This window comes from Arachis hypogaea, chromosome 3 (assembly GCF_003086295.3).
Source record: "Arachis hypogaea cultivar Tifrunner chromosome 3, arahy.Tifrunner.gnm2.J5K5, whole genome shotgun sequence".
Lineage (NCBI taxonomy): Eukaryota > Viridiplantae > Streptophyta > Magnoliopsida > Fabales > Fabaceae > Arachis > Arachis hypogaea.
Genome location: NC_092038.1, coordinates 141,406,423 through 141,433,234, shown reverse-complemented (window position 1 = coordinate 141,433,234; position 26,812 = coordinate 141,406,423). Strand labels below are relative to the sequence as shown.

Genomic DNA, 26,812 nt, shown 5'->3' with positions numbered 1-26,812 from the left:
GAATATTTGCAACTGTTGAGTCAGTCCCAGCCCAGTATTCTCAATCAGTTAATCTGCATCGTTGCATTTTTTTTGGGTAGCATTTTTGTCGAATGTACGGTGTTACATGATTCATCAACAAAAATCAAACCGTTTCACATAAAAATTGCTAGAAGCGCCGGTGAATTGAATTTAGATAACTATCAAAGCTATTTTTCTTTTTTCACTATAAACCTTTTTGAAGACCATTTGATTTTGAGTTGCACTACAAAAAAAAAGGTTAAAATAATCAATGGTGAAAATGTGAACATCATATATATTGGGGTCAACACGAATTCATTTTTTTGGACAGCGCAAGGTCAAATGTTCAATTTGTTTTTGGTCGTGGCAAATGTTCAATGTAAACATGAGAGGATCAAAGTATGTTTTGTAGACTCTTGAGGGGCCTGCAGCCTATGGGCATAGATAAAAACGATGGAGCTTTTGGGCCAATTGTAATACTATTTAATTTCCGTTTTTGGGCCTAAAGCTGTTTTAGTTTCTAGATTTGCTTTGTTTTCATGGGATGCATATACTCGGGTACTTCATTTGTGCTTGATTCCCGTAAGTTTTTCTGTTGAGGCGAAAGTGAAATTATGGAGATCGTTTCATAGAACTTTTTTATTTTTATTCCCAAAGATAAAAGAGTTTTATTTATTAAAAGACATGGAACTTTATTACATAAATTTCATATATGAAAACTCCTATACTTTCGTCCCGACAAACCCACACATACCTAAGGCGTTGAATGTTGGAGATAAAATGAAGGAAATCCCGTAATAATTTCTGAAATTCACGGGATCTTTTATAATGGTCTTCAAAATTTAAATTTTTTTTTTTTGTAATAGTCTCTCAGATACATCTTCAGTCTTCAGACATCATAATAATCTTTGAGATATTTTCGATGCTGAGTCAGCTATTGGAGTGCTAACGTAGTCATTTTTTATCACACTGAAAATTTCCAATGACTAAGTAACGTGACATCATTTCAATTTATACCTAATTTAATCCTTCCTCAATATATAATTCTAATTTTTAATGTATATAGCGCTTATTGTGTTTTTCATCTCGTTCTTCTTCTTTATTTTTTTTTTTTTATCAATGATTAATGTTGATATTCAGAAACTATGATAGGAGGTGGTAGCACTAAGTCTAACACAAAAACAATGATGCACATTCGAGTTAGTGCTATCACCTCTTATTCTAGTTTTTAAACATTAACAATCATTGATAAAAAAAAAAAGAGAAGAAGAAGAAGAATGAGATGAAAAGCACAATAAGCGTTATGCACATTAGGGATTAGGACTATATATTGAGCGAGAGATCAATTTGAGTATAAATTGAAATAATGTTACGTCACTTAGCCGTTGATCGCGGCATTTGGTGTGACAAAAGATAGCTACATCAGCACTTTAACAGCTGACTCAGTAAGAAAATGACACAGAAACTATTATGATGTTTGAAATTCTATCTAAAAAAACATTATAGAAAAATTTGAATCTTAAGAAAACGTGACATCATATTTATCCTTTCTTATAGTAGAGTAACAGGACAAGTAGATGATTCGTAGAAAGAGGATGATCTTACTGTAGATATAAATAAATAAATAATTAAATACCAGCAACAGAAAAGGAGAACAAGAAAACGTTGAGGGTTAGTTATTTTTGACCCTGTATATAGGGGTGGCAAACGGGCCTAAACCCGCCGGACCGGCCCGCGTAACCCGCCAAAAAAGGCGGGCCGGGCTGGAAAATTGGGACCGCCAAATAGCAAAAGCCCGCTTAACCCGCACCGCTTAAACCGCTGGTTTTGGCGGGCTTTGGCGGGGCGGGGCGGGCTTCCCCGCCGGGCTTAGTCTTTTTTTAGCAAGGGGTATTTTTATAATTTTTTTTACCAAAACCCAACATCCCCAACCCAACTTACAAGAGAATGAAGATGAAAATTGGGTGTTTTAGATTATGTTTGTTTTGTTTGAGACAATATTGTTAATTATGTTTTGGATTATGTTTATTTTGCTTTGGAAACAATATTTATAATTACAAAGACTTTAATGTTTGTGAATACAAAAATTATAATTTGTTTATACTTTTAGAAATTATAATAGTTAAAAGTAAAAAACAAAAGAGATTTTTTTATATCTTTATATATATTATTTAATAGTTAAAAATAAAAATAAAAAAAAAGAGGATATTTGGCGGGCTTAGCCCACCGGCCCGCCAGCCCGCCGTTAGGCGGGGCGGGCTAGGATTCTGGGACCGCCTCACTAGGCGGGGCGGGGCGGGGCGGGGCGGGCTTCCCCGCTTGCCACCCCTACCTGTATATGTATGAAAGAGAACAATTATTATATTTATGTAATAACATATTGCAGGGAAAGGTGATTCGTCTGATTCCAAGTGGTCATAGCAGAGACATGCTTAAACATGTCCTCGTTGATTTTGCAAGTGTGCATGTATGCATGCTAACTGCTAGCAAAGAATCATTATTGCATGCAGGACTACTAATACTTTAATGCAACATACACTGATATGCATGCCTATTAAGATCTATCAGGTCATTCAAGATTCAACCGAAACTGAAACTGTTAGTTATATTATATTTATATGAAAAAAGCTTCATGGGCCAGATGGGCCCTTACCCTTTTCTTCCAATTTATTGGGCAAGTGTCTTTTGCTAAACTAAAGGACACTGAAATCTACCCAGCCCACCCATGTGGAAATTAAAGGCTAATGGAAGGAATAATATCATAATGTAATTGATCAGTTGTCAGTACATGTTTGGATTTGTCGGATCCATCAAGACTCGTAAATGTGTTTCATTCTTGGCCACAAATGTAGTTTTATTAATTACTTAAAATGTGTTTTCCATGTGAAAATGTTTTATGTGCAGCAGCCAGTTATATTTACACTTAATAAGCAAATGTAATTTAACTTTAACACTATTTTTTTTTATTAAGTTGTGCCTATATTGTAAGCTCTTTACGAATCATCACACTTGTAAATTTCTCCTTCCGCATTGATATAACAGAGTTGACTCTCGGTCAATGCAACTACTTGAGCTCTATAAGGATTAAGGGATAAAACTTGAAAGCTCCTCTGAAAAATTCAGTGTATATATATAATTAATTGCAGTTAGATTAATTGACAGAAGACAATGATTTGATCATGCATATTTTCCTGGATTTGGCTTCAATGATTTAAATAATTTATATATTATATTATATAAAAATGCTATTTAATTAATTTGTATAGTAAAATTAACCACTAAAATCAGCCAATTTATGTATAAATATATGTATTGTTTAATTTATTTTCAATATATATTTTATATTTCAACATGTATTTTATACTAATAATTTTGATAATTGATTTTAGTGTACATGTATGTAACGTAGTCGTTTAGACGCATTAATATATAGAATATAATTATAAATTTCTGGTAGGAATTCATCAAGTGGCGTTTTTCTTTTTGTTTAAATGAATTTCCACAACCACTAATAAGATATATTATACCAGCATACAACATTAACTACGATACTACTCCAACAAAGGTTGGGTCATATATCACATTTTAATTTCAGTGCTCAAGACACATACTTCAAGAGATCAGATGTTATATATAGGTCCATGACAACTACTCTAACCACCATGTATTGGAAGAATATAATCAGTACAGTTCCTTGTGTAGAATAACATGCAATTGATGTTGGATCCTGAAGTTGTGATGCAGCCAAATGAGGTATAGTTCTGCAGAATCAGAAGCTTAACAATTACATGCCCCAGTGGAGCCAGTACTCTCTCTGTACTTTTGTATTATTTTAATTTCCACTGATGACCCTTCATTTCATTCTTTCTTTGATTATATATAGAGTAAAAGATAAATAGGTCCTAACCTAACTTTTTTTTCGCGGACATTTTCGTTCCAAGGATTGGAAAATACATTTATGTTCCTGACTCTTTCAAAACGCGGACAAATTTATTCTTCTGTTAAAGTGACTTTGTTGGACTCAACGAAAAACGCTGACGTGACTTCCGTAGCGCTAACCTAGTCATTACGGGAGCACATGTGGCATGTAACTTTTTAAAATAGGACATATTAGTCCTCTCACACCAAAACGTGTAACTTTTCAAAATAGAACATATTAGTCCTTCTACCCAAAACGACGTCGTTTCGTCCAAACCCCCAATCTTTCACATTATGAGCCCTAATCATTTGAAGACAGCATCGTATGCAGAAAATCTTGATCCGATATGATTTGTCTCCTTGGCTTTGTGTGGCTCTAAAGTAAGTAAGTTAAAATTAAAATGTGGTTTACAATTACAACACTCACTTTGTTGACCTAAGCAGCAACACTGTCATCCCAATATTCTTCTTCTCCATCAAAAATCGCTTTGTTTTTATTTTCAATGTACCATGTGCATGTCTTTTCGAAGCTCCAATTTTCATGACTTGTCTTTTTTCATAGTACAAATTACAAAACACAATTTATCTATCATTCGAGTCATGCGAAGGCAACATCTTCTTGGCCCTTGCTACTAATAATATATAAAACAAAAGACAAATTAGCTAGATTGCCGATTTTATAGCACAACAATAATTCAGATCTAAAAAAAATAATAAGAAACTTATTACATGTGATTAATTAATTAATGCTTTCTGCCTATATATACGAATACATGAAGAGAATAAAAAATTAATTAAATCACAAGTTCATATTAGGTGTTCACAAATTCTTGGTGATTTAATTCGAATTCATGCACGCATAAAAAACCTAAGTTCATCGTTATCAACTGCTTGAAACATGCTTCATAAGCTCTTGAAAGCTTCTCACTCTGTGTCTCTCTAGAAAGTGGTACTTTTAGCTTAATTTATGTGCATGAGCATTAACACTAACTCAAAAAATTAATACTTATTATTTAATTTCTAGAGAAATTGAGATCTTTTTATGGATCAGGTGAGTTGCATGCCATAATAATTCCCTAATAATTACTAAGTGACGCCGGGACACGTCGCTTGAGTCACCAATTTTAGCGAGATTAACAACCCCACTATGGTGACATAGTTTAGATTCACCAATTTTGGCGAGGTTAACAACCTCACTATAGTGAAAATAGTCATGAACCCACCTTGGTCGGCCAAGCCAAGGATGCACCTCTTACTCTAAAAGAGCTTAAAGAAAAATAAGTACATATCTTATTTCATATTCAAAAATCAACTTCAACTCTATTTCATAAATAAAAGGTACATGAATTATTTATATTAGTGGGAGAAGGAAAAGCCTTCATAGTTTGGATGATGTGAAACTAATACATAACACAAAATTTACTATCTTAAATAATATGAAACTTGTATTCTCTTTTATAATTAACTAATGTAATTAACCTACTAACTCTACTTGCTCTTGCGTTAATAAAAGTCAGGAGGGATATGTTAATAATATAAGCTTATAATAAGAATCTTTTACTTTAATTTAAAAATATTATTTGTACATTAAAATTAGTCACTAATATGTTTGTATATAAATATATGTGTGGTTAAATTTATTTTTAATATGTATTTATACTTTAACATGTATTTTATTGGTAACTAATTTTAGTAATTAATTTTGACGTATACATATCGTAATCAATTTTAATTTCTTGATGAATAGGACAAAAATACTCATGGATCGGAAGACTCATAGATAGACTCATTTGCTGCCACCATGTATGGTGGTACTTATCTCCCTTTGTCAAACTATATAGTGCATTATGTTTTGGTTTTTGGATCAAATTTGCCGTATTATTTTGTTACTTGTGAGAAACGTAACACAAAACGGGTTATTAGTGTAAGTTGGAGGAAGCAACAAATTCATTCCGTGAAGATCTATCCTAATGTTGCAATAATTAGGACCAGTACGTCCACCACATGGAATTGCTTGCCACATCATGTTCACTTCATTCACGGGCAGATAGGGCTGTTCACATTAAAAAAAAAAAAACAAAACAAAACAAAACACAAATAAACCGATTAACCAGTTAAAAGATTTTAACCAAATTTTCAGTAACAGTTTTTTTAAATGATTAATAAATTATAATCAGTTTTAAAAAGTAGCTAACTAAATTGGTAAAATCAATTAACCAAATCAAATCTGATTTGATAATTTGGAGTTTTAAAGTTAGTTTTTTTAATATAAATGTGTTATATTTTAAATCGATTTTGTAATAGGTAAAAATTGCTAAATTGATTTTTTTGTAAAAATCGCTTTTCAAATGAAAAAAAAAAACTGATTTTTAAATAGAAAAAAATGTTTTATTTAAAACTGATTTTTATTTTTAAAATCAGTTTAAAATAATTTATTTCTTTTATAATATTTTTTAATTTAAAAATCAGTTTAGTACTTTAGTTTACTAACCAAAACAAGATTTCTGAGTAATTGAAATCAATTTTTTTTTTTAACATTAACGATGTACACCCCCTGGCAGATGGTGTATCCATGTATGCTATGCGTTGAAAAGAACCAGCTTGTGGTAAGTGGTAACTATGTTTTCAAAATTATTACGATATGCTATATAAGTGTACGTACCTTGCTTTTCATTTGTTTATTTTTTCTGCGTTAACCAGGATGATGATTATTATTGATGAGCATAAGAAGGCAATTTCATTGCTGGTAAACGACAACGCCACCTTAAAAATTAAGGTGAATTGTCCCTTCTAAAATGCTACATTTTAATCTTTACTGCTAGAATTTTAATTTAATCAACACATTATTGAAAATCTGTTTAAAACGTTAGTTTTCATATCTGATCTCTAACGCCCTTAGACTATATTATTATTTGAAATAATGGAACATAAAAGATTAGAGTAGTGGAATGGAGCTATCGACCCAAAAGAATATAATTATAATTTCACTCCACCTTAAAAACAGTACTATTTATATTCATCATTAATGACTAAAATTAAAGTGAATTTTTTTTAATATTTGCCAAAAAAAAACTTATACTCTAAAATATTTAAAGAATAATAGCAAGAACCATAAATTAGAGTAGTTAAATAATGTTAACAAAAGAGAAAGATACATGTGATGATCACATATCAATGTAAGTTGTTTTTTGTTGGGAATGGTGTTAGACTGTTAGTGTTGTTGTGTTGTGTATGGTTGTTACTTGGATTATATGGTCGATGCATGGGATGCAGTGATGATATGTATTTGTGGTTAGGTACGTGTTGGTGTTGGTGTTGGTGGAAGCTTAGCTTATTTTATTTATATAAACATTTTCTAATAAGTTTTGGACATAATCATATATATCATCATTGTGTTCTTTTCTTCATGTTTATGAAGATGAATGTCCTTCATTCAGGAGTCACCACTGACTTTGATGGCGTAAATAAGTTATTGATGATGTTATGCATGCATGCACCAGCCAACGTGTATATATGTGATTTAGTAAACATTGTATTGTTTTCTTTGTTCTTTTTATTTTTTTTTTTAAAATTAGCACACAACTGCATTCGTACGTAAATTCTTATATTTAATTGTAATTATTTAACATTGGCTACTTAAAAACTGTTTACCTATATTTTTTCATATAATATTTATCGTCATTAGCTCTCTATGATTCATTATCGTTCCTCTGTTGACTACATCGAATAAAATTAAATGCGTCGTATTAGGCTGTATTTAAAACATGATAAAATTGAAATTAATTTAATTTTAAAATTATTTTTTTAAATTGATAAGGAAAAATATTGCGGCTAACATTTTTAACTAACAATTATTAGACTGTCAAAAAATTTAATAAAATAAAATAAAAAAGCATTTTTTAAAATTATCTTTTTATCTATTTTTATTTTTTTCTATACCTTTTCAGCACCACAGTTTCATCCAATTACCATTAGTCTCTAGCCACTGCTGGCCACTCGCCGCCACCTCTGATTACTTTAAATAATCTTAAATTCTTAAATAATAAATATCTAAATTATAAATATTAAATTTTAAAATTTATCAATAAATTATATCTCAAATGATATAATTTTTTTATATTTATCTATAGGCACCTAGAGTTTACGAATACGAGTCTTACTCTTAATTTAAAAAAAAAAAGTTTAACTCTAAAATTTAAATTTTATATTCTATATTTGTTTTATTTTCAAATGTTTTTTTAACTTGAATTTCGGGTGATAGCTTCTAAGGTTTTCTCGATTTGTAAATTACATAACTTTATATTATTACGAATATTTAAGATGAAATAATTTCTTAATTTTTATTCTTTGTTTTTGTTTTTTTGACAATATAAAGAGGTAGCATTCTTTTATGAATAGGACCCATGATATTTAAATAAGCCAAATTATATAAACGGAGATGTATCTTTCATCTATACTGTATTTAAATTAGTATGAACTATTTAAGTTAATTCATAAACTATTCTATTACTATTTTTTATATGAGAGTACTCTACTGATCTAAGACTATTAGCTAAATTTAAACAATCACTAATAAATGAATTAAAATAAGTTTTATGGACTTTTTTTTTGTTTTAAAAATTTGAATGACTTCAACATTGTCACTCAATAATTACATTAAAAAAACAACATTTATGGGCCTTCTCTAAGCCCATAAGGCATGCAAGTGCTTCAGATTTATGGAATTGAATGGATAAAAAAGATTTGCATGTGATGCCATAAGAGAGTCTCTATTAGTGTCTCTAAGTGCTACACCAATACCCACTATTACTCCATCATCAATATTGATGGCATCAATATTAAATTTTACCTTTGTGGTGGGTGGTCTCTTCCAACTTTCAGTGCTTATAGTTTCAGGAGGTGATTCTATGATTCCATCAAAATTAAAGGTATGAGTTTTGATGTAATTTTCATGATTTTTTCTTGCCAATTTCACTGCTTCAATTGGGGATCAGTTCTCCTCATTGAACATGTGCCTGTTTTGAGCTTGCCAAAAAGTTAGCATGCTTGTGCAAAGAAGATCCTGCGAGAGTGAATCTAAATTTTTCATCAATTCCTCAATCCATTCACAAGCTTGGACTCTAGGTGGCTCTGATGATCGTATGGCTAAGGGGCTATGATACCAAAAAATTCTAACAAACTCGCAATCTTTAATGAGGTGAGTCTCGGTTTCCTCTTTCTTCCAACATCTTGGACACAGGGATGTGCAATTGACTCCTTTTTTTTTTTACAGATTCAATCGAGTTGGCAGTGAGTTGTTCATCAGCCTCCATGCACAGTTGATTGCTCTGAGGTGTACCTTCGCTTTCCAAAGCCTTTTCTATTTGGATTCTTTTAGGTCTAATGAGATTTCGCTCCTATATCTATTGCTCTGCTCTTTCATAATTCTATGGTATGCATCCCTAACCTTGAACTCTCCATTTCTTATAAATCTCCAATAAAATTCATCTGGTTATGTTATAATTGATAGAAGAATCTGTAGGATTTGTTGAGCTTCAAATTCTATGAATGTGTTTTTAATTTTTCTTAAATCCCATCTGTTCCCTTCATCATTCATCACTTTTCTCACTGTAGTCTCTTTACCTAAGAAATTTATTGGGCTCCAAATTTTGAATCTGTTTTGATTTGGTAGCCATGGCGTTTTCCAAATTTTAATAGATCGGCCATCTCCAATTTTTCATATTCCTCCCATCTGTAGCACTTTCTTTGCATTCCATATACTTCTCCAAGTATAGATTGGTGTGTGTTGATAACTTCAGGAAGTTAGTTCTTGAGTTATATCTGGCTTTGATTAGTCTTACTGCTAGGGAGTTTGATTTTCTCATGAGCCTCCACCCTTGTTTGGCTAGAAGAGCTGAATTGAATGCTTCAAAAATTCTAAATCCTAGGCCTCCCTCCATTTTACTGGTGCACAGTTGGGAATGGATCCTCTTAATTGTTAAAAAAATTTGAGAGAGTAAAGTGTGATCTCTAACCCTTCATTGTTCTCTCTCTCATATTTTTTCTTGGTCCCACTTATAAAATTAATGATGAGAGATCACACTTTACTCCCTCAATTGTTAAAAAAATTGAAAAAATCCATTCCCTGCACACTTTATCCCATTTGATCCAATGAATTTTCCTCTTTTCTTCTTTGCTTCCCCAATAGAATTTTCTAATCGTACCATCTATATGTTGACATATGCTCTTGGGTAATTGAAAACAACCCATTATATATGTTGGAATGGATTGTGCTACTGCTTTAATAAGAGTTTCTTTTTCGACTATTGAAAGGTATATTTCTTTCCAACCCTTAAGTTTCTTCCAAATCCTCTCTTGAATAAAATAAAAAATGTAGGGAGGCCCAAATACTTAGAGTGTTGCTCTACCGCCTTTATCCCTAGACACTCTTAGATGAGATTTTATCTAGTAGTTGGTACGTTTTGGCTAAAGGAGATTTTTAATTTATCAAGGTTGATTCTTTGGCTTGAAACTGTCTGGTACTGGATAAGGACTTCCTTTATTTATTTGTGGTACTTGTCTTGCTACTTTGATCTCTCGTATTATCTTGCCATTTTGAGCCTTGATTAGTAGTCTTGAGAGAACTTCAGCACATAAAACAAATAAGTATGGGGAGAGTAGGTCTTCCTGCCTTAGTCCTCTAGAATGTTTGAAGTTCTTGCTTGGTATACCATTGATTAAGATTGAGAATGACACTGATGAGATACAGTTCCATATGAGATTAACCCATCTTGATGAGAAACCCAAAGAAACCATAACTTCCTTTAGGAAAGGCCATTCAATCTTGTCGTAAGCCTTTGCCATGTCTAATTTTAGCCCAATGTATCCTTTTTGACTTGTTGTTTTCTTCTTTATGTAGTGAAAAATCTCAAATGCTATCAAACCATTATCTATAATTAGCCTATCTTGCACGAAAGCATTTTGGAATTCTCCAATAATATCCGAAAGGATTTGTTTGAGTCTATTCGCAATTGTTTTGGTAACAAGTTTAAAAATTACATTACATAAAGAAATATATCTAAAATCTTTAGTATGACTAGGGTTTTTAATTTTGGAGATCATACAAATATCTGTTGCATTTATGGGTGTGGGATCATCATTATGGTTTAGAATTCTAAGAATTTGATAAGTAACATCGTTACTAACCGTTTTTCATATTTTCTGGTAAAAGAGAGCCGACATTCCATCTAGTTCTAGGGCTTTGGTAGGGTGCATCTGTTTAAGTGCTTGTAGGACTTCCTCAGTTGTGAATTCTTGGTCCAAGAGTTTTCTCTTGGCTGAATCTATCCTCCCTTTTACCATATCAGCCGCTTCATGTATTCCTTTCTCCCTACTCCGACATGAAGAGCTTGTCAAAATACTCCACCATCACCTCCTCCATCTTCTCATCCTCAAAGCTTACCCCCATATCATCTTTGATTGATTTCACATAATTTTTTTTCTTTCTTTGTGATGCTTTCTAGTAGAAGAATTTGGAGTTTCTATCCCCATGTTTGAGCTAATTGATTCTTGATCATTGAGCCCACCAAATTTCTTCTTTAAGTGCTTCATCAAGTTCTACTTCTACCTCTTTGATTTCAAAAGTGTTCCTTTCTCCTGTTTCAGTGTTTAGATGTTGGAGCTTATTTTGTAGAATTCTAATCCTTTTTGGAATGTCTCCGAAATTAGTCTCTCCCCATTTGTCCAATCGGCTGCCACAATTTTTTATCTTAGTCTCAATTGTTCCCTCGCTGCTGTCCCATGCTTCTTTGACCACCTTTTCGCATTCTTCATTACCTAGCCAACATTCCTCAAATATGAACTTGTGGGTAGTCTTCCTTCTTCTTCTTCTTTGTTCACCCATCATATCCACCAAAATAGGGTTGTGGTTGGATTTATAACGGCTCAAATGTTGTATAATGATCTTCATGTATGCTTCTTTCCACTCCATAGTTGCCATTGCTCGATCCAGTCTCTCTTGGATATTGTCCTCTCCCGCTTGTCCATTTGTCCAAGTGAAAGAGTTTCCCACAAAGCCAAGATTCAATAGTTCGTTCATTTGGACCACCTCTTTGAATCCTTGGACTTGTGAAAATGTTATCGAGTTTTCCCTTGCTTCTTACGTTGTCCCATTACTTAGTTGAAGTCTCCAAATATCATCCAAAGCATGTTTGATTCTCTTTCTAACAACCTGAGGAGTTCCCAACTAAGTTGCTTATTCTCCTGCTCTGGCCAGCCATAAAATCCTGTTGCTCTCCATCTCTGTTATATGGAAGTAGAGATAATTCTTATTCTTTGTTGTACCTTAACGTTTGCAGAAAATCAGCTTTTAAGTACTAGTACCAAAATCTATATATGCACGTTATGTCTCCCCTAGTTTTTACATGCACCTATTACTTGTATGTTTGCACATTGCTCTTATTAAACACTTTTTATTATATAACTCCAAATTTTACACATTATAACATCACAAATTCACATATATTATACATTCACACAAACAACATTTTTTGTGAAATGATATTAGACTTGTAATTCAAGTAACTGGTACGAGAAAATTTAAAGAGAGGAAAACTCGTGATATAGCCTTGAACAGAGAAAATAGAAGAGAGTAGAATAAGATTCAAATGAAGAGAGAAAGGAATTTTGATGAGTGATGAACCACTATTATTGAGAATGATTCAATTGATACACTGTATCAAATGTATCAAATGTTATATACAGTATATATAGTTGTACAAAATAGAAAAAGATAAATAACTAATAACTAGTGGAACTAACTAGTGATGTAGTAATTGGATCCAACAGACTTACTAACCTGCCAATTATGTAAATTAACTCTACAACTATACAAAAGAAACTCTAATTGATTGCTACATCATGTTGAGATGTGCATTTAATTTGTTGTATTTTAGTTTCATTTGGCAATGCAAAGTATGCAGTTGTATTATGTTACATCCCTCTGCAAGCTGGTATTACTTGGTTTGTGCAAATCAAGTAAGCCTAGCTTGGAAAGTAAGTGAGAAAATGGTCTAGGAGCAAGAGGTTTAGTAAAAAGATCCACAGATTGCTCACTAGAGACTATGTGCCTCAGATTAAAAACTTTTTTTTTAAATTGTTTTAAGCCACATGACAATCTACCTCAATATGCTTGGTTCTTTAATGGAAGACAAGATTTGATTCATTGTAGATAGCATATTTATTGTCACAAAAAAATGTCAACTGGAAGAGGAGGGTGAATGTTGATTTTTTTTAACAGCTTGAGTAACCAAATGAGCTCACAAGTACCATTAGTTGTGGCTTGCTTTTTACTCTTTCAAGAAATGAGAGTGTGGTCAAGAAAGAAGCAATAGCCACTAATAAATTTTCTAGTGTCTTTACAAGCTCTTTAATCAGAATCTGTGTAACCAGAGAGTTTAAAGAAATTGTTGAGTGAAAAAAATAGGCTTGTTGCTAGGGATTGCTTTACCGAAGAACCCTATAAGCAGCCGTTAAGTGAATATCAGTGGGTGAATCCATGAACTGAGATAAGCACCCAACCGAATAGCTAAGGTCTGGTCTTGTATTTGTAAGATATAGAAGTCTGTCCACCAATCTACAATACATGGTTACATCAGAGAGAGGAGAACTTGAGTCCTTAGATAGGGAAGTAGTATACTCCATAGGCGTAGAAGCTGGCTTGGCACTAAGTAAGCCATAATATGTGCTTAAGTCTAATGCATACTTCCTCTGATATAATGCGATTCTAGTTCTGTTGCGTGTCACCTCCATACCAATAAAGAACTTGAGGATGCCAAGATCTTTAATCTTGAATTTATCATCTAAGAAAATATTAATAGCTTGAATTTCATCCAAATCGTCCTCTATCAATACTAGATCATCCACATAAACAAGGATGGTTGTAAATTTGGTACTGTTAGATTTAGTAAATAATGAATGATCATTTTTAGATTGAGTGAATCTCAACTCAACAAGAGCAGTAAAGAGTTTGTTGTTCCACTTGCGACTAGCTTGCTTCAAGCCATACAAAGACCTTGTCAACTTGCAAACTAATTTGGGATTTGAACACTACAGTTCCTTTGGGAGCTTCATGTAAACATCTTCATGGAGGTCACCATGAAGAAAAGTCATATTCACATCAAGCTGATGAAGGTGCCAGTTCTTTGTTGCTGCAATGGCAAGGAGAACTCTCACAGTGCTCATTTTCACAATGGGACTAAAGGTGTCAATGTAATCTACTCCGAAAATTTGAGTGAAGTCTTGGGCAACAAGTCGCACTTTGTGCCTTTCAATAGTGCCATCCGAATTGAATTTCGTATGAAAAATCCATTTATAACTAACTGCATTCTTCCCAGGAAGAAGAAAAGCGATGATCCAGGTCTTGTTTTGCTCGAGAGCAATGTGTTCTGCCTCCATGGCCTTCCGTCAGCAATCATGCATGATAGCCTCAACATAGTAGTGTTTTGGGGTCTGAGTTATTTATGAAGAAAAAGTAAAGGCTAGGTGTTTGGGAAAGAATAATGCATATGACAAATGATGAGAAAGAGGATGCTTACAAGTTAAAGATAATTGGGCAACATTCATTGGATCTCTGGGTGATGAAATGTGAAAACAATGAAAATCTTTAAGATAAGATAGTTATTTTCTTTCTCGTTCAGACCTTCTCAAAATCGGTACAACAGGTGGAGGTACAATATTAGTGGATGTATGTTCTAATAGTGCTTGTGCTGATGTTGGTTCTAATGCTAAGGATGATGCAAAGTCAATTATGTCATGAAAAGATGCCATTGGTGATGCACAGTTAATATATGAATCTAATACAGTGTTTATAGTGTGAAGTGCTAGTGTGCTATGATTATGATGAGATGTAGAAGTATTATGTGTGAAACTATCATAGTAAAATGCAAAAGGGTCAAAATTTGATAACTCTGATAGATGTTGATGCATGAAAGAGAGATCGCTTGTCACTTGTTTAAAAGGGAAATAGTGCTCATAAAATTTAGTGTTCCTTGATATGAAAATCTCTTTTGTTTTTGAGTCAAACAGAATGGATCCTTTTGTGCATGATTGATATCCAAGAAAAATACATTTTCGAGCTCTTGGATCTATTTTTCTTCTACCAACACTTAAAGTAGTGGCAAAATAAGACAATTAAACACCTTGAGGTAAATTAAATCTGGTTTAGCTTTGAAAAGAGCTTCATAAGGAGTTTGATGATTTAAGAAAGTGTTTGACAATCTATTGATTAAATGTACTGAATATTGCATAGCTGATGCGTGAGCATCTTTTCTATCTTTTTCTAGTAAATTTGTATTCAAATTTTTTATTTTAATCAATATTTAAATATCTTTTAGCCACTATGGATGCTACTTTGATGGAGTTTCTGTAGAAAAAGAGAAGAAAGTGAATGATGCTGTCAATCCTGACCTCCCTGCACTCCAATAGGAATAACTCAAGCTACAGAGGTCCAATCGATGTTATTCTAGTGGCATTAGAAAGCTAACTTTCAGAGCTTTCCAACGATGTATAATAGTATACACTTCTCCCCCATTTGGTACGGTCAAGGTGGCGCCTAACTTGGAATTTCTCAAGTTAGGCACCAGAACCACAAACTCCACAATTGCGTTCAGCCAAGGTGGCGCCTAACTTGGAATTTCCTAAGTTAGGCGCCATATGAAGGGAGAAGCCTCAAGTTTCAGCCCTTCGGGGGCTTCTCTTCTCTCTTACCTGATTTCGCACTTTACAGTTTCACAAAATCCTTGTTTTCTCTCTGAACCATGAGCAACTAAACCTCCACTTTAAGGTTAGGAGCTCTGTTTATTCTATGAATTAATACTATTACTTTTCTATTTTAATTCATGTATTGATTTTAATTTCAAGAATTGTTTTCGTTCTTTATCTTATGAATCTAGCTGGAACAGAAGTATGACCCTTATTCTATTTGAGTTCTTGTAAAACTTGGAAAAGCTCTTTACCTGAACAATAGCTTGAAAACATATTCTCCTAAATCACTAATTTTCTGGACTTAACGGGATACGTGACATATAATCCTCTTATATTTGGGTAATTAGGATTTCTGTGGCATATAAACTAGAATTGAACTTAACCCTCTAATTAGAATCAAGTGACCAAGGAATTGGCGGTTGATGAAGGTTAGAGGAGACTAAAAAGGTCTAAGGAATTAGGGTTTAGTCACATATAGTTTGCCATGAATTGAATCTTGCATGATTAAAGTAGTTGGTAAGAAAAGTTAATCCGGAAAATAAACATCTCTGAAACCTTAACTGTTTTACTCATATATTCTTCACACCAGTTTAGTGCTTGCTTTATTAATTTTCTGAGTTTACTGTTTGATGCAATTGAGACCCAAATACTCTTTTCTGTTTGTCTAACTAAGTAAATCATTCAATCATTGTTGCTTAGTCCATCAATCCTCGTGGGATCGATCCTCATTCACTTGAGGTACTAGTTGGTACGACCCGGTGTGCTTGCTGATTAGTTTGTGGGTTATAAATTTCGCACCAATATCATAGTGCCAAAATATTTTCGAACATTAGCATGAAACAAAAGTACTCTTGCAACACTCAATATGTGTTAATGCTTCCTCTCAACAATTCTATTTTATTGAGGAGTCTCACCACAAGATGTTTGATGCAATATTTCTTTTGAGTTGTAGAAAGAATCCATTTAGATTTCATTCCATTATCTGTTCTAATTTATTTCAAAGTTTTATGAAATTCGTGCATCAGTTAAACAAAATTTTGCACAAATTTTGCAACTTTTGATTTCAATTTCATGCAATAAATCCAAGTGAACTTTGTTTTATTTTCTACAATAGTGAGAAAGTATTTATGACCACAAGTTGATAAAATTGAGTCTCATCCCCAAATATCTATGTGTAACAAGTCAAAAACACTTGCTGATGAGTGTGTTACTAATAGAAAATGACAATTTTTTTTGTCTAGTAAAGTGACAAGAATCACAAACATGAGATGATGAGATTCACTCGATGAATGAAAATATATATTTCATTGTTAACATTCTGTTGTATGGTAAATGACCTAGTCTAGCATGCTATAAGGCTCCTAGATTCTGGTGCACTATCAGATTTATTGAGAGTATATGAACTGCTGGTGTAATTAGTCTTCAGGGTTGAGCATTCATCACATCGAGGTCATCAATGACGTTAGCTTGCCCAACCATCTTCAATGATGGGAGTACATATATCTCACAAGAAGAATTAGTGAATTTTAATTCACAATGCAATGATTTCGTGAGTTTAGACACTAAAATCAAATTATATTTAAAGTGAGATATGAATAAAAATTGGTGAGAATCAAATGGTTGAAAGCTACACAATGCCACAAATATTTGTAGTGGTAGTAGAGCCACCTGGTGGATTTACTAATACCGGCTTCATGTAAAAGAAAATTTTAGAAGATACTTGAACGTAAGATGCATGATCAGTGGCTCCACTATCAAGTATCCAAGAGGTTTTATTAAAATTTGATGACATACTAAAGAAATGTCTACCTTTTGGTTGAGTAAGGGTTGCTAAAGAAGTGATGTGGTTAACACTAATGGAAGCTGGTATGAGTAGTTATTGGAGGAGAGTCAGTAAGGTTTTCTTCTGATCTAGAGTTAACACAAGCACTGTATTATTACTCTTTTCATCCGAGCCAGAATTAGTGATCTTAGCATTGGAATTCTCAATTGTCCCTTTAGTGCTGATTTAATTAGCTACTCACTGCTTTAAGTGAGCAGGAAAGCCATTTTTATTGTAGCAAGTTTCTTCTAAATGACCAATTTAATTACAGTTGCTACAAAGCTTGGAAGTGTAGCCTCGACCATAGGATTTATGAGTACCTCCTCTACCGGTATTTCTCCTACAGTCTCGGTCTCTCATTAGAAATGAACCACTTCTTGAGGCTTGCACTTCCAAGGAATTAGTTATAATTTTGCTATCTGACAAATCACAATCTAATTGTCATTCCTGTTGAGTCAGCATAGCTAGCACATTGTTGATTTTAGGTAATAATAGATTCAGAAGCATAATTTGTGATTTAATAGTGGAGTATTTTTCATTCAAACCTCTAAAAAGATTAACAACATATTCTTCAAATGTATGATCTCGAACGACTTTTAATCCACAAGAGCAACCACTCATACAAGCAACACAACTAGGAATGACACGTAAATTTTCTATATCTTCCCAAACAGCCTTCAATGTTGTAAAATAAGAAGTGACCAAGAGATCACCTTGTTTGAGTGCATAGAATTCTTTTTTCAACTCACCTACCTGAAAAACATCTCCATGTGAATAACGATGCCTTAAATTGTTCCATAAATTCAGAGATGAACTAATCCATATCACGCTTTTAGAGATCTTATGACTGAGAGAGAGGTTGATCCAAGAGAGAAGAAAATTGTTGCACTTGTCCCATGCTTCGAAAGTAGGATCACTTTCGACTGGTTTCAGAATCGATCCATCAAGGAACTTCACCTTGTTCTTCGATCTCAGTACTCTCCACATGTCATGCAACCACTAGACACTAGTAACAATTCTGAGGTGTTAGCTAGAGTGAAATCAGAGGAGTTCCAGGACTTTCTCCTGGATAAAAAAAATAAGGACTTATCAGATCAAAAATGGAAGAAGAGGAGTTGAATCTGCTGATGTGTGCTTGAAACTAAGAGAATTGACGCATGAAAGTAGTGAATCTCTCAAAATCTGCAGCGGAGTTAATGAATTGTTTGCATTCGAATTTGGTGAGTAATCTGCTATTTTTGAACTTAGAGGCTCTGATACCACGTGAATAGTATTAGACTTGTAATTCAAGTAACTAGCACAAACAAACTTGAAGAAAAGAAAGCTCGTGATATAGCTTTGAGCAGAAAAAATAGAAGAGAGTAGAACAAGATTGAGATGAATAGAAAAAGAAATTTTGATGAGTGCTGAATCACTATTACTAAAAATGATTCAATCGATACAATGTATATCAAATGTTATATGTAGTATATATAGTTGTACAAAATAAGAAAGATAAATAACTAACTAGTGGTGTAGTAATTGGATCTAACAAACTAACTAACTAACCTGCTAGCATGCAAAACTAACTCTACAACTATACAAAGGAAACTCTAACTGATTGTTGTATCAGATTGAGATGTGCATTTTGCTTCATTTAAGTTTTATTTTGCAATACAAAGCATGCATCTATATTATGTTACATTTAAAAAAATTTCTATCCACTCTTGATCTTAACTAAGTTTTAAACCCGAATATAATTACTCACAAGACAAATAAATTACTGCTATGGTAACACCTTGACCACGTCCTCCCGTCTCTTTCACACAGCGTTTTTGGCTTCTATCTTCTTTGGAATGAATTTATACATGTGTGGGCACTTTTGGACTTCACTTCTGCCCTCTGTTTTGCCAATAATACGTTGGGCCCCATACTTTGATCAAGGATTAATGACTATATGGGTAAAATGGTAATAAATTTATGGAAAAAAGATAATAAGTTCTTTCCGACCAAAAAAAGGGTAATAAATTCTTGAAAATAATGCACACATCTTTATCCAACATAGAAGTCATCTAGGTATACGTTTTCTTTTTCTCGTTTTCTTACTTTACTCTTTTTTATTTATTGCCTGCTTAATGAATAATTAATATGTATTGATACGATAAAAAATAAACTAATAAAAAATTATCACATAAATTATATTAATTTCCATTATCATTTATTTTCTTACTTATTTTTTAAAAAATATTATATTATTATATATACTAAAATATTCTTATAAATAATTATAAAAGAATAAATATATCATTTTGATTATTCTTGTTAAAAGACTAAATAACTTTTTTTATTATTGTGATAAAAATATTTTTTTATAATAAAAAATTAAAATTAAATACTTTCAAACTAATAATCACAAAATATAATTTTTGAAATCAAAGAATCAAAACAAAACCCTAATTATTTATATGAAAAGACAAATTCCTAATTATACATTTTGAAAAAACAAATCTCAATTCTTCATTTTTTTTCACTATGATAAAAGTACGTTTGCCATTTTAATCTTCAATCAAACAATTTTTTTTTTTAATTCATCGGCAGAAGAACAAATCAAGTGGTGTTGTGGTGTTTCTCATGGAAAGGAGAAGCTTGTTGGAGAAGTGCGGTTCATAGTATTCAAAACTCGTCAAAACTATGGTTGCCTTTGGCTATGCAATTAGAGCGCTTTAGAGAATTGGGCTACGCAGTGACCCTAGCAACGCGTTACACAAACGAGTATCGATCGTGATGAACAAATTGGATTTTTTTTCATATTTTGAACAATTGGAATTTTTATTGTGTATTTGACTTTGAATTTTTTTTTTTTTTGAGATTATTAGTTTAGAAGTATTTGATTTTAATTTTTACTGTAAAAAAATATTTTTGTTATAATAAAAAGTGGTTATTTAATTTTTTAACAAAAATAATTAAAATAATATATTTATTTTATAATTATTTATAAAGATATTTTAGTATATATAATAATATAATAATTTTTTAAAAAATAAATAAAAAATAAATGATGTTAAGAATAAACGTAATTCATGTGACAATTTTTTATTGATTTATTTTTTACTATATTGATATGTATTAATTAGCAATCCCGCTGTGTTATCAACATCGTTTCTGCCAACTCTTATTTATGACTGTGTTTAACGGAAGTGTCTTTGTGGATGTGTCTAACAAAAATGTCTTTTTTATAGCTGTGTCTAATGAAAGTGTGTTTATATATATATATTTTTTGGATGTGTCTCCTTATACGTGTGTTTAAAATATAATAATTAATTATTGTTGACAATAAGTTGACAGATAATATATTGGTACCCTATACTTTTCCATTAATTAATGATTGTACTCAAACAAGCACCTTTTTATTTTATGGATAAATTGTTAAAGTTGTCCGTGATATTTTTTTATGGTACGACTATATGTACAAGTATTTTTGTAATAAAGTATAATCAAGTTGGTACAAACTAAGGCTGATGAAAAAAAGTTCACATATGTCATCATTTTTTCGTTTTTTGCACATAACACATAAATATTTATAGATAGTACAAAAATTTTTGTACATAACAAATTTTTAAATATTTTGAATATGTAGTCTTCTAAAAATTTTAGTACACCAAAATTTTTATGATATATATACTAAGATTTTTATGTTGTTCAACAAAATTTGTGTTGTGCCTATTTTTTTGATTAGGTGTTAATATTTTGAATATGTGGTTCTTAAAAAATTTTTATACTGTACACCAAAATTTATGTGTTGTGCATTAAAATTTCCGTGCTCTAATTTTCTAACATATATAGAAAAAGAAGTAAATAAAGACGATGAAAATAATAACGATGATAACAACAAAGGAGGATGAAGAAAAAAAAAAAAAAAGAATAAATGAAACAACAACATGACAATAATGATTTTGACCGTGATGGCAACTACAACGGCAGCGGCTGACATTAGGAGAATGTTTTAGTGATTTTCGAAAGAATGCATATGCAGAACTATTTTTTACTAGACTGATATATTAGAGCTATCTTTTCTTATTAATTTTTGTTGTTTCTATTTTCTCTTTTTGTTTATGCAGTGAGAGAGATCTTGCTACTAAGAGGTGTTTTATTAAGAAGAGTAGAGATAGAAAACAAAAAATTTTTGCTGAGAAGAGCTTCTCCACAAGCTCAAATTTTTTAGATTAATTTGTTTCAAAAAAATTTGTGCAGAAACTAATATTCAAACAAATAAAGAAGTTGTGATTAAGCTTGGTGAGTACTCTGACGTACCTAAGGTAATGTTGAAAAAAGAAATAGTAATAATGAAATTGGTATTTGTGAAGTTGTAATAATTTTGTTGCGCTGAGTAAATTCTAAAGAGCTGTTGACATTGGGAGAATGTTTTAGTGATTTTTGAAAGAATGCATATGCAGAACTATTTTTTTTTTCTAGACTGATATATTAGAGCTATCTTTTCTTATTAATTTTTGTTGTAGTCCATGAACATTTAACATCAATGAGTCAATGGTTTAATTTATGCATATTTCTGTTGCAAAATTGAATTTATTGAAGGACAAGTCACATGTGTCTAATAGAGCATGATAAAATTGTTTTGTTTTTTTCTTTATTAAAAAAAAAAGTCAAAACCAAGCACCCTCAGTTGATGTATAATCAAAGTTATATAAAATACTGCAAGGAGGAAGTAATCTTCTATCATGCTGAAATTTTATTTTTTCTTTGGATCTCTTTGCTTTTCATTGACTTCATGTTAATCACTCAGCTTAAACTACTTTTGGTTTGTTGGCAATGATCCCAAGTATGAAATGATAACTTCATCATTAGTGTCTATAACTTGATCCGAAGTAATGCTCATGATCAAGCATAGTGTGTTAGATTTTACTCCCAAAACTCTAATGGCACTAAGAGAACAGTGGATTCTTCATGACTGACATGGATTGATGAGATTCTTCCCTATTTCCTGTGCTAGTTCTCTAGTTGTTTATTAAGTTGGATATATATGTACCTTTAGTGCTAACTGCTAACTCCATGCAATTTTTACTAGGGTATAGAAGTCAAATTCGATGTTATGGCTTTTAATTTTCTTTGCTTCTTCATCTTTGGTTCGTTCCAAGGCATCTAAATCGGTTTTGATCTGCATTATTAGGGTATATATTATTACGTACAAACAATTAAGATCTAATTCTAATAACAAATTTAGTCAAGTTAGATATATTTCGAGCAATGTTTGATGGTGGTTACAGGGTAGGCCTTGAGTATCCTTGAAAATTTTTTTAAGTCATCATTTTCGTTTTCATTTTAGTTATGTATGAAGTTAGCAAATTAACTATGATAAAGCTCCTTTTTTCCTGTAAATATTCAAATATTAACTAATGATTTATGATGTTTTTGGTCAAAGCTCTTGTTCGTTTCGGTGGTATTTGTTCATATCAAAATCCTTGGCTATTATCAAAAGAGTTGGCTATTTTGCCCTGTATCTAAATGCTTTTACCTGTGCCTCTTATACAATTGCTTTTGACTTGTGTTTTCTCTAAAACAGGAACCTATATTGACAATAAATGCCCCTTTACTGGAACTGTTTCCATTTGTGGCCGAATCTTAGCTGGAACTTGTCACAGTGCTAAGATGAATAGGACTATCATTGTTAGGAGAAATTATCCTTTTGTACTTTTAGGTGGCTAGTTTTTTCACATTATTTGTTGTTGTTGTTTCGTATGTGGACACCTGAAGAGATGTAAGTAATGATCTGATTTTGCTTTGTTTGCTTATTTATTTATTTATTTATGAGAAGAGACATTCGAATATTCCTGCACATATATCATCGTGCACCTGTGTGAAGAAAGGAGATCATGTTATTGTTGGCCAATGCAGGTAAGGTTTTAGGGTTTAATGTATTAACCTGAAGATCTTGTCTTTGCCTATTGTATAGATGTGTTGAATGCTGAAATTTGAGATTTGATTCTGTTTTTTGTTGAAAGATAATGTTACTTTATTAGTTAGTGAAATTGATTTCTGGAAGATTATCATATATCTATGATCCCAGGAACACTATTGAGCAAAGAGATGAACTGATTTATAGCTAGTATAATATTATCTTGCTTTACGAGATAAGCCCATAAAAAGACAGATAACCTAAATTCATAGCGGATGCTAAGCTAAGCTATTAAGCTACGGTGCAAAGTGATAGAGACACGTGGAATAAAATCCGCTTTTTAATGAAAATGGCTGCATTCTAAGAATGGTTATATACATCGATCGGCATTCGGCACTCTTTGTTTTCTTTCACAACGTCCTCCCTCTATCTATTATCAATTTATCATATGCAATCGTGTACTGGATGCCTTTATTCATTCATCCATGATTTTTTATGGTAACGCGAAACAAACATTTTATTAGTGACATGACATTATCATTGGATTAATCCGATGTAAAATTCGATGGTAATTCAAATTCTATATTCGGCTTCGTCACCACTATAAAAAAAATGAAGCATTTATAATAAATATTTTGTATGAAAATATTAAACTGTTATAAATTAAATTGTTATTTTTTTGCAACAAAAGTTAGTTATTGTTACAAAATAAAGATCTTTTGATATTAAATGTGGTTGCATTTGGATCGGATCCGAGAAATTTAACAGTAATTAATTTTTTTTGAAGTTTTTTTTGTCCGATGTGATCTAATAATAAATTTTTTTGTCAAATTTTAATTTAAAATTCGTCAAAAAATAAGACAATAAGGAATGATTTTCGAAATCGATCCATCAAAAAACTTCACTTTATTCTTTGATCTAGTGCTCTCCACATATCATGTCATGCGACCACTTGTTAATAATTCTGAGGTGTTAGCTAGAGTAGAACTAGAGGAGTTCCAAGACTTTCTTCTGAATGAAAAAAATAAAGACTGATCGGATTGAAAATGGAAGAAGAGGAGTTGGATTTCTGATGTGTGCTTGAAACTACGAGAATTGACGCATGAAAGTAGTGAATTTTTCAAAATTTGCAGCATAATTCGATGAATAGTTTGCATTTGGATCTGGTGAGTGATCTGCTATTTCTGAACTTGAAGGCTCTGACACCATGTGAAATGGTATCAGACTTGTAATTCAAGTAACTGACACCAACAAACTTGAAGAGAGGAAGGCTTGTGATGTAGTTTTGATCAGAGAAAATAAAAGAGAGTAGAACGAGATTGAGATGAAGAAAGAAAGGAATTTTAGTGAATACTAAATCACTATTACTGATAATGATTCAATCCATACATTGTATCAAATGTTATATATAGTACATATAGTTATACAAAATAAAAAAGATAAATAATTAACTAGTGATGTAGTAATTGAATCTAACAAACTAACTAACCTGCCAGCTATGCAAAACTAACTCTACAACTATACAAAAGAAATTCTAACTGATTGTTTCATCAGCAGGTTGATATGTGTATTTTACTGCAATGCAAAGCATGCAGCTATATTATGTTACATTTTTTAAAATTTCTATCCATTCTTGATCTCTACTAAATTTTAAATCCGAATGTAATTACTCATAAGACAAATGAATTACCACTGTGGTAACACTTCGACCACGTCCTCCCGTCTCTTCCACTCGACGATTTTGGCTTCATACCTTCTTTGGAATGGACTTATACTTGGGCTTCTCCTCTGCCATCTGTTTTGCCAATAATACGTTAGGCCCCATACTTTGATCAAAGATTAATGAGCAATATGAGTAAAATGGTAATAAATTTATGAAAAAAAAGATAATAATTTTTTTTGACAAAAAAAAAGGATAATAAATTCATGAAAATAATGCACACATCTTTATCCAAAATAAAAGTCATCTAGGTATACTTTTTCTTTTTCTCGTTTTCTTACTTTTCTCCTTTTTATTTATTTCCTGCTTAATGACTAATTAATATGTATTAATACGATAAAAAAAATAAACTAATAAAAAATTATCACATGAATTATATTTATTCCCATTAACATTTATTTTCTTATTTATTTTTTTTAAAATATTATATGTTTATATATGATATTATAAATAGTTATAAAAGAATAAATATATCATTTTTATTATTCTTGTTAAAAAACTAAATAACTTTTTTTTATTATTGTGATAAAAATATCTTTTTATAATAAAAAATTAAAACTAAATACTTTTGAACTAATAATCACAAAATATAATTTTTAATATTAAAGAATCAAAACAAAACCTTAATTATTTGTATAAAAAGACAAATTCTTAATTATACATTTTGAAAAAAAAAACTCAATTCTTCATTTTTCTTCGCCACGATAAAAGCACATTTGCCATTTTATTCAATCAAACGTTTTTTTTCAATTTATTAGCAGAAGAACCAATCGAATGGTGTGGTTTTTATGAAAAAGAGAAGCTTGTTGAAAAAATAGTACGGTTCATAATATTCAGAACTTGTGAGAACTGTGGTTGTATTTAGCTATGCAATTAGGGGGCTTCAGAGAATTGGGCTACGCAGTAACACTAACAACGCATTATACAAACGAATATCGATCGTGATGAATAAATTGAATTTTTTTTTTCATATTTTGAACAATTAAAATTTTTTCTGTGTATTTGACTTTGATTTTTTTTTAGATTATTAGTTTAGAAGTATTTGATTTTAATTTTTACGGTAAAAGAATATTTTTGTCATAATAAAAAGAGGTTATTTGGTCTTTTAACAAAAATAATTAAAATAATATATTTATTTTATAATTATTTATAAAGATATTTTAGTATGTATAATAATATAATATTTTTTATAAAATAAATAAAAAAGAAGTGATGTTAAGAATAAACGTAATTCATGTGATAATTTTTTATTGATTTATATTTTTTACTATATCAATATGTATTAATTAGTGATTATACCGAAGCAAGCAACCTTTTTATTTTGTGGGTAAATTGCCAAAGTTGCCAGTGATATTTTTCTTCCCCCTCATCTTTACTTTAGAATTTTTTTACTAAGAGTTTAAATTAATTAAAGTTTTTATATAATTTTTATAATATTGAGTATTTTTATATTTAAAATATAAATTTTCAAAAAATTAAAAAATAATAAAAATTTAGTAAATTAATTTAAATAATTGAGATTTAGCATTTAATTTTATGAATAAAAAAATTAATGAGGTTATTTTTAATTTTGAATTTTTAAGTAATTTTTTAAAATTAATTAGTAAATTTAAAAAAAATATATTTATATATTCCAAATTAATTTGATGAGTGAAACGGCGCGATTCAGGCACTACAAGAAATTATCAGAATAGCGACGATTTAGTGATTGATATAGAAT

General features: G+C 31.3%; 1 long non-coding RNA gene across 1 annotated transcript; it reads left to right on the top strand.

Annotated features, from left to right (window-relative positions):
• Positions 1–8,710: 8,710 nt before the first annotated feature.
• LOC112734763 (uncharacterized) lies at positions 8,711–23,456 on the top strand. The gene is made up of 3 exons (XR_011880473.1): positions 8,711–9,115; positions 9,191–9,349; positions 23,040–23,456. It is a non-coding gene; the product is annotated as an uncharacterized lncRNA (long non-coding RNA).
• The last annotated feature ends 3,356 nt before the right edge of the window (positions 23,457–26,812 follow it).